General features: G+C 35.9%; 1 non-coding gene across 1 annotated transcript; it reads left to right on the top strand.

Annotated features, from left to right (window-relative positions):
- Nucleotides 1-6,274: 6,274 nt before the first annotated feature.
- On the top strand, nucleotides 6,275-6,381 carry LOC133807674 (small nucleolar RNA R71). The gene has a single exon (XR_009879575.1). It is a non-coding gene; the product is annotated as a small nucleolar RNA R71 (small nucleolar RNA).
- The last annotated feature ends 10,938 nt before the right edge of the window (nucleotides 6,382-17,319 follow it).

Below are 17,319 nucleotides of genomic sequence, written 5' to 3'. Positions count from 1 at the left end.
ATCCTAAGACTTATAGAGAAGCTATGTGTTATCTAAAAAACAGGCATGGATGACATGGCAGACGTTTAATACATGTGGCTGACATCTGGCAGGAGTCTTGTTCGACCATCGACCAGGAAGATGTCTATGGCACAACGCTCAATCTTTATATACGACCAGCCTGGTCGTATACTCGCTATATTTGGAGAAAATCTTATGCAGTTATAATCATATTCGAAATTATCTCCCATGATTTCCTGAGTATTTGATTATTTAGGAAAGAATATCTGTAACAAATTAATGTAATCTTCCTTGAGCCTATAAATAGAGAAAGATAGCTCAAGGGGAGGGACTTTTGGCTTTCGAATTATCTGAGATTAGTGTTTTATGAGTGTATTAGAGTTATCATATTTGATATATTGTTTTATTCTTCAGAGGTTTGTGAAACTCATTGAACCCTAGTTCTTTGATCACTCCTTTGAATCTTATATCAATAACAGCTCAAGTGGACGTAGGTTATTACCAGATTCTGGGGCCGAACAACTATAAATTCTTGTCTGCTTTATTGTTTTTGTCATCATTCTCATTTCAACATATCTGTCCACATCAAGCATTTTTTACTTCGTGTCAGTTGACCAAAATCAGGGTCAACACTATGCAATCGAGAGATAGTGCATTTTGGAAAGAAGCCATCAATGATGAGATGGATTCTATTCTTTCCAATAACACTTGGGAATTGGTAGACCTCCCATCGGGGTCTAATCCAATTGGGTGTAAGTGGGTATTTAGGAGAAAATACCACACTGATGGCACTATCCAAACCTTTAAAGCTAGATTAGTAGCTAAAGGGTTTAGGCAAAAAGAGGGTATCGATTATTTCGATACTTATGCGCCTGTTGCAAGAACAACTTCTATAAGAATTTTGTTCGCTTTAGCTTCTATACACAACTTGTATGTTCATCAAATAGATGTCAAAACGGCATTCCTTAATGGTAACCTCAATGAGGAGGTCTATATGGAACAACCCGAAGGGTTTGTCCTACCAAAATATGAACATAAAGTTTGTAGACTTGTAAAATCCTTATATGGATTGAAACAAGCTCCTAAGCAATGGCATGAGAAATTTGATCAAGCCATCATGTCTAATGGATTTAGACATAACAATGGAGACAAGTGTTTGTATTCCAAAACTTGTAAGGGATATGTGATCGTTGTTTGCTTATACATGGATGACATGCTTATTCTAAGTAATAGCATGAAAGAGATAGAAGAAACGAAAAGGTTTCTATCATCAACCTTCAAGATGAAAGATCTTGGAGAAGTTGACACCATACTTGGTATCAAAGTAAAGAAACATAGTGGGGGTTTTGCGTTAGGGCAAGCCCACTATGTTGAGAAAGTATTGAACAAATTTAACCATCTCAAGGTTAAAGATGCCAATACTCCATTCGATCATAGTGTAAAACTAGAGAAAAATGAAGGAAGAGCAGTGGCTCAATTGGAGTACGCTAGTGCTATAGGGAGTCTAATGTACGCTGCCCAATGTACTAGACCTGATATAGCATTTGCGGTAAGTAAACTTAGTAGGTTTACAAGTAATCCAAGTGTGGATCACTGGAAGGCAATTGGAAGAGTCCTAGGTTATCTCAAGAAAACCAAAGGACTAAGCCTTCACTAATCCAAATTTCCTTCAATTTTAGAAGGATATACAGATGCAAGTTGGATATCAAATCTTGGGGACAACTTGTCCACAACTGGTTGGGTATTTACACTTGGTGGAGGTGCAATTTCTTGGGGTTCCAAGAAACAAACGTGTATATCTTATTCCACTGTGGAAGCAGAGTTCATAGCTCTAGCTGCTACCGGCAAAGAGGCCAAATGGTTAAGGGATCTGTTGATAGAGATTCCCCTAATCAAAGAGAATGTATCTACTATATCGATACATTGTGATAGCCAAGCGACATTGGCTAGAGTATACAGCGGAGTGTATAATGGGAAGTCTAGACATATTAGTCTAAGACATGGATATGTAAGAGAATTGATTCAAAGAGGAGTCATCTCAATATCCTATGTGAGAACAAGTGAAAATCTGGCGGATCCTTTCACTAAGCCACTAACGAGAGATTTAGTGGCTGCATCATCTCGAGGGATGGGACTTAAACTCCCTAAAGAGATTCACGATTGATGGTAACCTATCTTAACACTAGTTATTCAACTAGTGTTAGGTTCAATAGGTAACAACAAGTCAATCAAGTGAATATTAGTTGTAGTCAAAACAAGTCCCATCTGAGATATTGAGTACTTGTGTGTTACCAAGTGGAGGGTTAAAACTGAAAGGTTTTTTAATAGAATTCAGTCTTGTAAAGACAAGTATTTTTGGTAACAAAATACTGTAAGAATTCTACATATATGGACCTAGGGGTGATGCCACCTCTCATGAGAATTGGGAGTATTCTCAAGAACGTCCATGAATGGAAAGTGCACATGGGCATTAACGGTGCAAAGCGAGACATAGAGGTCTCAAGTGAACATCGCAAAGGTGTATGTGTTATGACCGATTTGTTATCATGAAAAGATGGTTCAATGCCTAGTGCAACCAAATTTTCGACAAATTTTGTGATAATTACACTATAGTAAAGTTCAAGTTGAAAAACACTTTGCTTTATGCACTAATGCAATGACTCCTATAAGAGAGAGTTCTTATTTAATCAAGTGGGGGGTATGTTATAATTTAAAATATAATGATTGATTAAATAAGTGTTACAATAGATAACTATTTAATCTAGTGGGGGAATGCTATATTATTTTATAATATAATGTAATATTATATTATATTATAATATAATGTTTTAGATTAAATAAATGTGACAAAGAGTATCACATATTGTAACATATAATAGAGAGTTACAATATTTAGATATATGAGATATATCCAAATAATGTAACATATTTGGTGCTACAAATTTGTAACTTCCAAATATTACCATTTATTGTGTAAATTTGGTGTTACACAATATTGAGATTAATTTCATAAAGCCATTTGAGAAATGGCTATTAGAGATATGATTTTAACCCCAATAATGTGTTTTGAGTGTTACAAAATCATTTGGGAGGGTTTGGAACTGTTTGGAAAAACATCACAATTTTAAGTGCTGAAAATGGTCAATGGCCGCGGCCACTGAATGTTGGTGGCCGCAGCCTGTGGGACAGAGACTAGTGGCCGCGGCCACCAATGTCTCTGGTCGCGGCCACAGGCCAAAAACTGACCATTTTTTTTTCATTTTTTTCAATCTTTGTTGAACGGCTCAAAAAACTCAAATAACTCTCAAATCTCATTTTTAATTCCATATTAATCCAATTAAACATTGGTAACAGCCATGGGGGTTGGTGGAATTTAAAATTCAAAGGGTGTCTCAAAACTCTATAAATAGGAGCCTATAGCTCACTTGAAAGACACAACATTTATATCCATTAGAGCACTTGGCTAGAAACACCTTGAGGCTTGATTATTCCAGAAAGCATTTCCTATAATCTGTGAGAGATCCCTTAGTGCTTGAGTTAGGGGGAAATAAGCTTTTGGACAAAGGTTTCAAACCATGTTCAAGTGGGTGATTCCCAACACTCTTCACTTTGGTAGTGTGAGTGAGAGTTGATTCTATTTAATTTGTTTGTTCTTTCTTTCTATTCTATTTCTCTTCATCTTCATATTCTTCTCTTTTGTTTATTTGTATTTCTTGTTTTGAGTTGTAATCTTCTTTTCTTTATTTCAAACATTTTACTTTGCTTGTAACATTTTGCTTTGAGTTGTATTTTCACTATTCTATTCTTCTTCTTCTTTTATTCATTTGTATTTTCAGTTATAGAGTTGTAACACTTTATTTGATCAACCTTGTCTATTGTAATATTTTGCATAGAGTTGTAATTATTATTATCAATTTCCATTGAGGCAAATACATATTTTTCTAACAATAAAATGCCGAGAAATTTTGCTAAAGTCTTTTATAAATCGTCTATAGAAACCAGCATGGCCCGTTTGTACTCTAGTAGGGATTAATTCATTTTTCTCATTGTCAACAACTGTGATCCCAGACTTCTTAGACACAACTTGAACTGGACTAACCCATTGACTATCAGAAATAGGGTAAATGATACCTATGTCTAACAATTTTATGACCTTGTCTCTAACTACTTCTTTCATATTTGGATTTAGCCTTCTTTGACATTCCCGAGAGGTTTTAGCATTCTCTTCTAGATGGATTCTATGCATACATATGGATGGACTGATTCCTTTAATGTCTCCAATGGTCCAACCTATGGCTTCTTTATGTTTTCTAAGGACATCTAACAATTTATCTTCTTATTATTTATCTAAGGCGGATGCTATGATAATAGGTAAGGTTTCAGATTCTCCTAGAAAAGCATATTTTAAATTTTCTAGTAAACGTTTAAGGTCTAACTTTGGAGACTCAGAAATTGATTGAACATGATCTAAGGGTGAAAAAGGTTCATCTTTGGTTTCATTTAAGGGTATAGACTCTAGTAAAGAATTCACATCGTCATTAGAGTCATCAACATGCAAGTTCATACCAAAGTATTTTTCACAAAAGTCAAGTAAGTCATTTCCATCATCTTCACAAATACTATCTATCATGTTAACTTCATGCTCTTCCTCTCACTCAACGGATTTAACAACATTAAATACATTCAATTCAACAGTCATATTTCCAAAAGATTATTTCCAAAAGATAATTTCAAAACACCATTACGACAATTTATGATTGCATTAGATGTAGCTAAGAATGGTCTACCTAAAATGATAGGAATTTGAGCATGCATATTTTCCACAGGTTGAGTATCAAGAACAATGAAGTCAATAGGAAAATAAAATTTATCAACTTTTATCAAAACATCTTCTATAATGCCTCTAGGAATTTTCACAGACGATCGGCTAATTGAAGAGTTATAGAGGTAGGTTTTAGCTCACCAAGATCAAGTTGCTTATAAACAGAATAAGGCAATAAATTCACACTAGCAGCCATATCAAGTAAAGCCTTGTTAATAAAATGATCACCAATAATGCATGAAATTGTGGGACACCCAGGATCTTTATATTTAACAAGACTCTTATATTAAATAATGGAACTAGCTTGTTCAGTTAAAAACACATTTTTAGGAACATTAGTGTTTCTTTTAACAAAGATCCTTTAAAAATTTAGAGTAGGGAGGAATTTGCTTAATCGCATCTAAGAAAGGGATATTGATACTAACTTGTTTAAAAACTTCTAAGATATCATTATATTGGCCGCCTTTTTTAATTGGAAGTAATCTTTGTGGGAATGGGGCTTTTGGAATGAAAGGATGGATTGGAGTTTCCTTGTTTGAAGAGTCATTGGGATTAGAACTAGAAGGCTGACTCTTTTCTTTTTCTTTTTCGTTTTCAACCTCGGGTATGTAATCGGGTTTGACAATGTTCTTTCCGGACCTAAGAGTTGAAATGGATTTGACTTCTCCATTATGACTAGACTTTCCTCTCTCATATTGACCTTTTGGATTAGGGATATGTTGACTAGGGAATGTTCCTTTTCTCTATCAGCTAAAGTAGTGGCGAGTTTTCCTACTTGTGTCTCGAGTTTGGTAATTGATTGAGACTGATTTTGTAGGATTTGTTGAGTGGATTGCATAAATTGTTGTAAAGTATCTTCTAAGGAAGGTTTTCTTTGTTGTAGATATGGTTGATTTTGTAGGGCATGAGCTTGGTTTTGTGTGTTGTATTGGTGCCCTTGATTCATTTGGGGTTGGTTTTGTCTCCATGAAAAGTTCGGATGGTTTCTCCAATTTGGATTGTAGGTGGATGAAAATGGGCTATCATTTGGTTTCCCATAAGCATGAAGTGCATTGGCCTCCTTAGAAAAGACTTCTTGGTAGGAAGGACATGATTGGGCATTATGGCAATGACTAGAGCATATAGAACAAACATCTTTTCTTGGTTGTATTGGAGTTTATAGTTTGGCTTATGGCTAAAGCTTCTAATTTTCTTACTAATTTGTCTAAGGATGTTCTTAAGTCTAATTCTTCTTTTACTTCATACCTTCCTCATCTTTTTGGTTAATTAGTTGACCTAGACCTAGGATCAAAATAATTCCATTGTTGTGAATCGACAGATAAATCTTCAAGGGCGTCCCACGCCTCTTGTCCTTGAAATTTTAAAAAAATTCCAGTATGCATAGATTGAATCATTTGACGATTAGAGGGAGTCAAACCATCATACAAATATTTTGAAAGTCTCCATTTTTCAAAACTATGATGTGGACATTTTCATAATAAATCTTTAAGTTTTTCCCAACATTCATAAAACTCTTCATTATCTTTTTGAAAAAACTCAGAGATTTCTCTCCTTAGACTATCAGTTTTAGACATAGGAAACAAATTTCAGCAAGAATTTATTATAAAGTTGATCCCATGTAGTTATAGACCCTGTTGGAAGGGAATTTAACCAAGCTTTTTATTTTTCTTTTAATGAAAAATGGAATAATCTTAGTCTGGCCGACTCATCAGAAATTTTTTGAAATTTAAATGTTGAGCAAATTTCTAAGAAATCTTTTACATGCATGTAAGGATCTTCTCTATCTAACCCATAAAAAGATGGCAACAATTGAATGATTGTTGGTTTAAGCTCAAAATGAGTAGCAGAAGTTGTAGGAAAAACATTGCATGAAGGAGCATTAGATGAAATAGGTGCAAAATATTCAAGCAAAGTTTTTTCAGGCACAACATTTTCATCAACAGGATTAGCAATTGGTTCCATGATGCTCAAATTTTTACTAACACTTTCAATTTCAAACAAAGATAAACGTCTTTTTACTAATCAATTTTTAGAGTTACGTTCCCAATGATGCATACAATTTTAACAAACAAGACAACAAAGATAATCTCAAACAAACAATTGCTGATGTGGAAGATCAGTTAAAACCGCAACCACAGAGCATACTTATAATTTTTAGAGATTTCACAACAATATAATTCTTATGGTTTATTTGTCCCCATGCCTATTTGATTCCACTTACTCGCGCACTACTAACAACTCCCCGAGGTTAATTAGTAGAGGCAGATTGAGAATTTTGTTCAAATTTCCTTTAAGCAAAAATTGCTTATGGTGAAAGGACAAGATTTAGGTTTTCCTTTTTTTTTTTTCAAGTATTTTTTTTCACAATTACAGAATAATATGATAAAAGGTAAAGAAAAATAAGGCAAAATTAAATAAGACTAAAATTTAGGCAAGAGTAAGGAGGCATAGCGATCAACCATAACAAAATTAAGGTAAAAATTAGGAGCCACAAGTGCCATCAATTAAAACATAAAATAAAAGACTAGGAGGCAAAATTGCCATCAACTAGTAACTTACAATAATTAAATAAAATAAAAACTACAACAAGATAAATAAAGAAAATTATAACAAAGGTTAGGAGGCACAAGTGCCGTCAACTAACAAAGATATAAAAGAAATAAAATTATAAGAAAATTAGGAGGCACAAGTGCCATCGACTATAAAAATTAAAAAGATAGATAGGAGGCACAAGTGCCGTCAACTAAAAAAATAAATAAATATAAATATATAAGTAAGTTTTTTTTTATGGGTGGTAGAACCGTCCCAAATTTTTTTTTTATCTTTTTCTTTTTTAGTTTTTATAGATATATATATGTGGATGCCAAAAATCCACCAAATAAAAAATCTCTAGTCCCTGGTTGGAACACAGGGATAAAGGTCACTTAGTCATGCTATTGGGCTCGAGCCTGTAGGCCTTTTTGAATACAGGAGATTGTCTCATGAGAAACAACACGTTATGAGCCATAAGGTTTTGCCCTACTAAGCTAAGGGGCCACAATGAATATTGCAAGAGGATAGGTGCACAAGGCCGTCACATAGTGTCGTGCCCGCGCGAGGTTGACGTGCTCATGGGTCAAGATGCACTCACACGTGTAAACACTGCCAAAGACACCCGGGACATACACCTATCTGCATGCAAAGGGCACCAAGTACCCAGGCACCTCACGAGACCCCCCGTCTCGCGAGCCTATCACCCGCATTTCACGAAGAGGCACTTGGGGTTCTACGAGTGTCTCGCGCCAATGACCCACGAGCCCACCTTGTACCTCGCGAGGAATAGTCTCGCATCCGGAGGCACGCTGCGCGCCAAGGGTGTCGTACACCCATGCGTCTCACTCAAGAGGCGCTCCTCGCGCCTGGCGTCTCGCCCCTAAGCCTCGCACAGCGAGGCCATGCACCTCGTGCTTGGCGTCTCGCCTCCAAGCCTCGCACAACGAGGCCATGCGCCTCGCGTCTGGCGTCTCGCCCCTAAGCCTCGCACAATGAGGCCATGCGCCTCGTGCCTGACATCTCGCCCCCAAGCCTCGCACAGCGAGGCCATACTCCTCGCGCCTGGCGTCTCACCCCCAAGCCTCGCACAGCGAGGCCATGTGTCTCGCGAAGCCGTCTCTCGCGCCTAAGGGCCTCGCCCAGGTGCGTCTCGCGTGGGCGTTCTCGTGGCCTCGCCCAGGTGCGCCTCACGTAGGCGTTCTCAGGGCCTCGCCCAGGTGCGCCTCGCGTAGACATTCCCATGGCCTCACGCAGCCGCAGCGTGGGTCTCGCACCAAGCACCCCATTGCCACGCACCAAGGGTCTCGCGCATGAAGGCTGCAAAGCAATGGTCTCACAAGGTGAGATCCTAATCACATGCATAAGCGTCATGCCACACCGCACACGCAGTAGGCCCCATTGAAGAGGCCCTACCTCCTTTCCTAAGAAAAGCGCCACCAATGGGGCACCACTCTCCCTGTGAGTCCCATGAGATGTAAAGTGAGAAAGGGCCTCACAACGATTCGACATGAAGTCAGGAGAGACACGGAGTGAGCCTACAGACTAAGAAGAGTCAGAGTACGGATATGGTGTCCATGCCAGACAGGTAGTGGGAGTACAAGAATGGTACATGGTCAGGACTCCCTCAGCGCGCTTATGAGGTCAGTACCCGACAAGTAGTGGGGGCATAATGTGGTACCAAGGCAGGAGTACTTTTGCAGACCCCTGACACATACTAGAGCAGACCACCACTCTTCCGACACCACTACCCCCTGTGCCATTGTCCTGACAGTGTACTCATGTACTATTTTGTCCCGAGGGACCACCATGTCTAAGGGGCCATTAGAGCCCAGCTATAAATAGAGCTTGACCCCTCTGAATAAGGGGTTGGAAAATTCATTGTAAGCTGAAGCTATTAAGCAATACAGTTTTTACTCCATTGTTGATATGTGTTTATCCTTCTATAAGTCCATTCTAAGTTCTCATTTAAACATCACCTTATTTACCTTTGAGTTTTCCGATCTAATTTCGTTGATAAGATTTCACCGTCAACAGTTTTATATATATATATTTTATGTTTTTGTATATATAGTTTTTTTTCTTTTTTTGTTTAAGTGCAAAAAAATTAAAATAACTAGTAGAAGAATTCGCTAACCTTGAGATAAAATTTCGTTTATTTTCTCTTGTAACTCCCCAGCAATGGCGCCAAAAACTTGATGGACCCAAAACGGGTATGTTTTAAAAATTTATACTCGCAAGCGCACAAATCGTATATGGAATATAGTGTTCGTGTAAGCACGAGATCGAACCCAAAGGAGTTGTCTAAAATAAAAAAGAAAACTATTTTAAATCAAAAGTAATAAATTCTAACCTAGCTCCAAAGATTGATGAGTTTTAATGTTATGAACATAAAATAAAATATTGAAAAATAAAGCTATTTAAGAGAATAAAAATAAACCAATAATGATTTGAAAATAAGTGTTAAAAGAAAAGATTATTAAGATACTAGAATCCACAAAATGTAAGTTTAATAATATTTATTAGTATATTGATTCTCAAGTTTTAGTGATAGTTAAAATAAATCAAACTAACATTTTCCAAATAGATTTATAATTTTAAGCACAAATTACTTCTAAAAAGATAGGATTTTTCTTCACTTTTCAAAAATTATAATTTATAGGTATTTAATGTGAATCAACCTAATGAAACAAAAAAAGAGTCAAATAACATTATTTATAAGGCAAAACATAATATTTTTGTTCTAAGCATAGATGTGTACAATTTAATGACACATCTTACACAAAGAATATTATGTTTTTGCAAAATGAAGAACAAAGTGTATATTATCTAACAATAAAAAATATGAGATATTAAAGATGAAAGACATATATGAAGAAGAAAAATCCATAAACTTTGTTGCATTACAAGGGAAATCAACATACAATATAAATATTACATAGTTACAAGTTGCTTCATCATGATCTTAATAATCTTATGAAAAAGATTAGAAGCACATAACTAGAGTAGAAATTACAAAATAAATGACATACATACTTGCAAAATGTTCTTGAAAAACCCAAAATGGAAGAGAGAATGGTAGAGAGAAAATAGGATAAAAGAATATGGTAACAAAAAATTAAGCACCCTAAAATGGTATTGAAAACCCTTATTTATAGCAAAAATGAGATTATTAAAATAATCAGTTGAAATTAATTAAATTGATTAAATTAATTAAACTAGTAATAATATGGCAAGTAGGGGTAATTTGTAGGAGTGATGATGATTTTGGGTAAAATTTATGGAAATGTGTGGGTAAAAAGTTGGCATTTTTGGACAAAGGGGGACAAAAAGTACAAATTATGGCCTCAAGGGAACTTGTTGGTGGCTTGGTGACTTGTGAGGGGAAACCGAAGGTGGGCCTGGGGCTGCTTTGGTGGGCTGGTGGAAGAGCTGGCTGGTGAAGAAAGCTTGGAGTGGGGTGTTGGGCCGAGTGGAGTAGGCCCAGGCGGCTGGGGAGGCAAGCATCAGGTGGCAGCTGGAAGGAGATGGCCACGACTGGAGGCAGGGATGCGGCTGGGTGCTTCGGAAGAGGCAGCATGAAGTTTAGGCCACGGTTGGGCTGGTAGAGAGAATCGGTTGGGGCGAGTGGCTGGGCAGGAGGCCCACGGTTGCTGAAGGGCTTCTTGGCAGCTTGGGCCAATAGCTCTTTTGATATTTCAATAATATCATTTTCTCATTTCTTTCCTTGAAAATGCCATCTCTTTCCCTTCATTATTCTTGCTTTTCAAGATAAAAAAATGCAACAAATTCTCTATAAAAATAACATAAATTAAATTATAACTAAATATTTTCAATACCAAAATATATAAGTTCCATGAAAATATTAATTAAAACTTAATTTACTTAAATATTTAAGCTCAAAATTACATCTTTTTACTTCTAACTTACAAAATTAATTTTAAATAATTAAACTATAACATTTTACAATAATATAACTATAAAAATACACAAAAATCTATAAAATTAAAATAAACCTAATAAATTTAAAATTACTTAAAAAAGCTTAGTAAGTTACTTAAAAACTCAAATACTAAGCAACAATTAGCATAAAAAAATGTGGTAAAATAACTTTATTTTGTAGAGTTATCATGATCTAAGAAGGAAAATGGGGGTTTAGAATTACACTCTTATAAGTTATTGGGGTATCCACTTGCTTTTCTTGTTTTAATTTATGAGACGCTTCTGCAATTGTCTGATGGGATTTGTGTAAAATTTTGTGATGTGTATCCAAGAATTCTAAAATGGCACAGGAAAGATCACATTTCATATAACTATCTTCCTTGAAAGTTTGTTAACCAAGAGAAGGTAACTGGTTACATTTTTTCATTGTTGTTTAATAATTTTTGAGTGTAACTGTTTACATCTTTCTGATATTGTTTTACCAAATTTCAGTGTAACTAGTTTCGCCTTGTTTGTTACTGCCTTTCTTTAATATTTGTAAACTGTGTAACTGGTCTCAATTTATTTATTTATTTGTTGCAATTTTTTTTTTCAATTGGAAGTTAAGCCACTTGTGCCTACTGATTTTGAGCTGCAACTTGATATTGTGACGAGTTTGAATTTTGAGGCCATGATTTTGAGCTTCTGAGTATGTGGATATTATTGGTGATTCGGAGGTTCCTTTTGAGAAGTCAGTGGCTTCTATGTCAAGAGAACAGATAGTGTTCCTTATATTTGTCTCGTGTTATTATTTTCAAATTTCTTTTTGTCAATTCATTTTAAACTTTAGGCTTTTACATTTTTTTTTCTATAGCAGTTAAAGTTTGAGAGATTGGAGGCTGTTTGAAGAAGAACCAAGATGAAATCAAGGATTTTAAAAAATAAAAAATAAAAAATGAAGTGCATTCCTTCAAGGAATTTGTTAATGGGAGGTTTGATGAACTTACTGCCATCTTGCATGCTTTTACTGAAAGCAATTCCAAGGATCAAAATATTCACCAAAATTTTGAATCTTCTAAAGATTGTGAGGCCAATCTCAATGAGAACCTTGGTGAATATAATGTTACCAATGCAGCTGCAGAAGTTGGAAAGGAAGTTGGTGATGTTGGAAACAGAGATTCAAATGAGGTAGTTTTTTTATTTTTCCCCTTTCTAAAAATTAAGTGATGCTTTTGTTTGTTGGATATCATCTTTATTATTTGTTTACTCTTTTTTTTCTTGCATGTTTAGGCTTTTGAAAATGTTAGCAATGCAGCTGGTGATGTTGGTAATGCATCCAGTGATTTTGGACATGCAGCTGCTGATGAGATAGTTTGTGATAAACCTCCCCTCCAATACATATACAAACGTAAGAAGACTAAATGTCAATAGGTTGCTAAGTCAACAAAAGAGAATGAACAAGAAGCTAGGAATTAGTTGTATTGCATATGATTTATGTGTGAGATAAGTTAGTCGTATTATGGTATTTTGTGTACTACTTAGAGGGGTAGAATAACAAATTGAGTGAGGCATGGATAAATTGAGTGGATTGTGTATACTTTTTGGGAATTATCAATATAATATCTATTTCCTTGTTTCAATTACTACTCTACTTTATTTCTGACCTGATTTGTAGGAAATTCCTATCAATTTATTTTTTCAATTGTTGAGTGACGCTTTTGCTAAGTTTTTTGGTTTGTTGAAGAATTTTTTTATTTGTATATTCATTTTTTTAATTGTGTTTGTAGGCTTTTGTTGGTGGATCTTTGTTTCCTGAGGATCATGTTATTTCAAGTCCCCTTATGTAAATGAATTTGGTTTATCAGAACTAGTTGCTAAGAAAAAGAATGGCGTTGATGTTGTGGGTGGATTCGATGCTTTTCTAGTTGACCTGAATGTTTCTCCTGAAATTACTAATTCAGGACAAACACTAGGTATATAACTGGTTTCATAATTTTCTATATTTGGTTTGTATTTTTTATTATTTATTGTTTTGAATTTGTTTTTTGTTTGTGCAGGAATGCATGTAAATATGTTGATGGTCATGAAGTTATCTAGCCTCACTTTGTTTTCGGCGCAGAAGAAGTACATGACAAGATGTAATTTTATAGCCTTCAGACTTCTAGTGAGAAGCTGTCTGCCAGTGTAAGTTTCTGGGTTCTTTTTGTTTTCTTTTAATTATTTTGTTCTTTTATTTTGATTTTATGTTTGTGTTATTTGTTTTAATGTAACTAGTTTGATAAGTTTTATTCCAATCCATTTTGTAATTGGTTTTTATATCTTGTTTCTATAATTGGTTTCATTGTAACTAGTTACAAATTTTCCTTCTCAATCCATTGTAAGTGATTTCAATGAAACCAGTTACAATCTTTCCTTAAAAATTTTAACTTTGCTCATTTATCATGTATTATTGCCTCTAACTTTGTTCATTTTTTATGTTCACAACACATTGATGTATGTATGTACTACTTTCGCAAGATGGTGAAGTACGTTACTATACTGAAGTTGTGAGTCACCATAACTGGTTCATTATTCGATCAATCCATACAAGGTTCTAATAAGCATTTCCCGACATTTATAAGCATATAACGATGCTAATAAACAATTCTTTAACATTTACCAATATTAATAGTGTTAATAAGCATTTCCTGGCCTACATATACATATAACAACGCTAATAAGTGTTCCTTTAACATTCACAAGCAATGATAGTTCTAATAAGCACATGTTTAGCATACACACAGTACTCAAGGGTCAGGCTCTATCAGAATATCTCATGCTCCCAAATAAGGCAGAAAGATATGGCAATTATATCCTATTTATGCAGTTAAACACATAACCGCATAAATAGTTACCAAACCCTGAGTCGAGTTTGTCTTTAGTGGCGAGTGTACATGCCCACCTCGTCTTCAGGAATCCTTCAACCTTGGCAGCTTTAATACCAAGTTGTAACGCCCTGGATAGCCAAGATCGTTACACTATGTACTTTGAATAGTGTTGGACTTGCTAATCAAGTTATTTGGACATAAACGTGTAACTAGAAGTAATTAACGGATTATGGTTAAAAAAATTCGTCAACGGAAAACTTAATTTCATTAAAAAGTTTAAGTTCGTATATGGGATCCCAAAATAAACATTTAAAAAGTCATTTACAATCCAAAAGGGTGGTTACAACACAAGGAAGCCTAAGCGGCAAAATTAGGGTTAACCCTAGTTCCTTTGTGAATCCCTAGTTGTGGTGGTCGAGCAACCTGCATATGTACACGCCGCCATCGAAGCTCTCCAACTCGTGGCGAGTCCAACTTCCATTTTCCCTTACCTGCACCACATAGCACCTGTGAGCCAAGGCTCAGTAAGAAAACTTAAACATGCTCATAAGCAGTTAATAATATATTACAAAATCATAATTAGCATGCCTACGAGTGATAACCCTACTCGTGCATGCATTCAATCCAGATAAGTGACTATAGAGTCAAACCGGGGCCCATTTTCCTAGGATAAGTGACTGTAGAGTCACCCTGGGGCCCATTTTACTATCCTTTATATAACCAGCCTTAGAGCTGGTCAAGCGTACCTGGCGCTTTATTTTATAAGAGACCATAGGGTCGGTCAAGCGTATACCACACTTCTAGAAAGGCCTAACCATACCGGCCAGCGCTCAACGTGCTATTGCCGCCCTTGACTCATAAGTGAAGTCTTTCAATCAAGTAAAACAGATAAGCATGCATTATATATTATAAGTATGCACAACACAGTTAACATCTCTAATAAAACAGTCCAAGCATGGTCATAACCATGTTCAATAACTACGCCAAGCCCTAATAACATATTGGGTGCAGTTTTCTTACCTTTGGTCCGAGCCCTAGATAAATAAAAATGACCATCGAGCATGATCCTGTCTCGAGCCCTAGCGGTAACCTAGTCACAACCATAAATAATATCCTCATTGTGATTCAATCCCATAAACACACTCTGGGACCAATCACATGCCCTCGAGACCTCCAATTCGACCCAATGGGGTGGTGGAATCATCCCTCCAGCCCCCAAATTCTTCGCAAGCTATAAAAATTAGGATTGCCAAAATTGACAAAGGGCAGGGACGCGCAAAGCAAGGGCAGAGGCTCCCAAGCAAGTCAGAGAGTTCCCAGAAACTCCCCTGCATAGTGCAGGGGTGCCCAGAACAAGGGCATAGGCGCCCAAGCAAAGTCAAAGAGCCCCCACATCCCTCCCCTGCCTAGCACAAGGGTGCCCAAACCCAGGGCAGAGGTGCCACATCGTAAACCCAGAATTTCTAGGTTTCCACCTGCATTTCCTCCATACTCAACTCATCAAAACTCACCCCAAGTGCCAACCCCAACCAGAAATGAGTCCCAAAATCAACATAATACAACTCAAGCAACAAAGTAACACCAAAAACTCACCCAAACTCTCACTAAAACTTAAAACTCAAATCTTGAGCTTCAAAGCTCAAGAACACCTCAAGAACACAAGAAACTCCATAAAAGCTTCAGATATTTACCTTTTCTATGGAATTTTGAAATTTCCCCCACCTCTGCTGATCCTTGCTAGCTCCCAATCTTCCCAAGAGAGCCCAAATTCTACAATGATTTTCCTTGCTAGCTCATAATCTTCACTTGTTGTTTTAACTCCCAAAACCCCTCCAAAGAGGTAACCAAGAGAGGCAAAGAGAGAGAGAGAAACATGTGAATGAGCTAGAGAGCTCATATTTTGGCTAACATGACTCAGTCCAAGCGTCAAATGACCAATTTACCCTCACCCAACCCAATATCCCTTTAACCAAATCAAGGACATTTTGGTCTTTCCCCAAGATTCCCACTAATTTCAAATATCACTCTAATTTCTCAATTAAATCCATTACACTCAAATAATCATCAAATAATTTCCCATTACTCGATAGACCCCGGTAATGTACTAAATTACTAAAATACCCCTAAGTTCACCCTGAGTCGGGTATTTATTCCCGTTGTGGCCATTCCACTAACTTGCTCGCTAGGACTCTCTCGTGTCAAGTAACCCAAATATATTCACATAATAATGTGGTCTCAATAACAAATCACATATATTTACAAATATACCCTCAACAGGTCAAAATTACGGAAATACCTTTCTAATAAGAAGCGGGCCCACATGCATATTTAATACACCTAAACATGCTATTAACAAGCATATCATAATATAACTCATGTAATCATGCATATAATCATACACATGCACATAATATTCATTTATGCCCTCTCGACACACTAATCAAGGCACTAAGCTTGCTTAGCAAATTTGGGATGTTACAAATATGCTATTGATGATGAAAATCTGGGCAGGCCTACCAAGAAGCAACACAAGAAGAAGGGAAAGCAACTAATGGAAGTTTAGATTCAGTTTTTAGGTTTTTGAAACTAGTTTATATATTTTTTAAGAACAACACTGTAACTGGTTACAATTTAAGTAATGATTTTTATTTTCAAATGATGATGCTTTTGTTATTTTTTTTAATGTACAACAGTGTAATCGGTTAAAATTTATTACGTATTTCTTATATACATTTTGTAACTGGTTTCACTTACTATATAAAGTTTGCATTTTTTTACATAAATTATTGCTTCTCAAACCATATCATTGGTTGTTTCCTGTTGTTTTATTATCAAATTGGAATTCTGTTGGCTGCTTTATTACAGCTTAAATATGTTAGGTGTAACTGATTTTGTTAGTTTTTCCCATTTTGGTATATCAATTTTTTTTATAAAGGCATGACATTAACTAGTTACAGTTCCTAATTTCATATGAATAATGGAAAAAGAAAACAAAGAAAGACAACCCTTATTTATCCAGTTTCATTAAAACCCTTTATAACTAGCTTCAGTGTAACCGGTTACACATAGTATAACTGAATTGAATGTAACCAATTACAAATGTCGCACTACAATTCCCTGTAACTAGATACAATTTTTGATACACACTAATATTTTAAAAAATATTTATTTATCCTCGAC

Source organism: Humulus lupulus, chromosome X (genome assembly GCF_963169125.1).
Source record: "Humulus lupulus chromosome X, drHumLupu1.1, whole genome shotgun sequence".
In the NCBI taxonomy this organism is placed as follows: Eukaryota; Viridiplantae; Streptophyta; class Magnoliopsida; order Rosales; family Cannabaceae; genus Humulus; species Humulus lupulus.
The sequence above is the reverse complement of the archived record's forward strand: the minus strand, read 5'-3'. Positions and strand labels throughout refer to the sequence as shown.